Here is a 379-nt window from a genome sequence, read left to right as displayed (position 1 = left end):
CCAGTCGAATAGACGACTGTAATGCCCTGCTCTCTGGTCTTCCCAAAAAGAGTATTTCAGGTTTACAATTACTACAAAATTCAGCAGCACGTGTCCTGACGAGGACCAGAGGGCGGGACCACATTACACCGGTTTTAAAATCACTGCATTGGCTCCCTGTGAGTTTCAGGATCGATTTTAAAGTTCTTTTACTGGTGTTTAAATGTCTTAATGGTATTGGGCCTTCTTATCTTTCAGAACTGCTTTTACTTTTACTACTTTCCCTAGTAACAAGTTACTTTTACAGTGGAGTAACTCAGTTACCATCTGAATTATTTTTTTGGGAGAAGTAACTAGCAAATGTGACATCCAGTCCACAAAACAGTGTTATTAATCCAGT

Source organism: Boleophthalmus pectinirostris, unplaced genomic scaffold (assembly GCF_026225935.1).
Source record: "Boleophthalmus pectinirostris isolate CB_2022bp ecotype Guang Dong unplaced genomic scaffold, ASM2622593v1 HiC_scaffold_22, whole genome shotgun sequence".
In the NCBI taxonomy this organism is placed as follows: domain Eukaryota; kingdom Metazoa; phylum Chordata; class Actinopteri; order Gobiiformes; family Gobiidae; genus Boleophthalmus; species Boleophthalmus pectinirostris.
The sequence above is the reverse complement of the archived record's forward strand: the minus strand, read 5'-3'. Positions refer to the sequence as shown.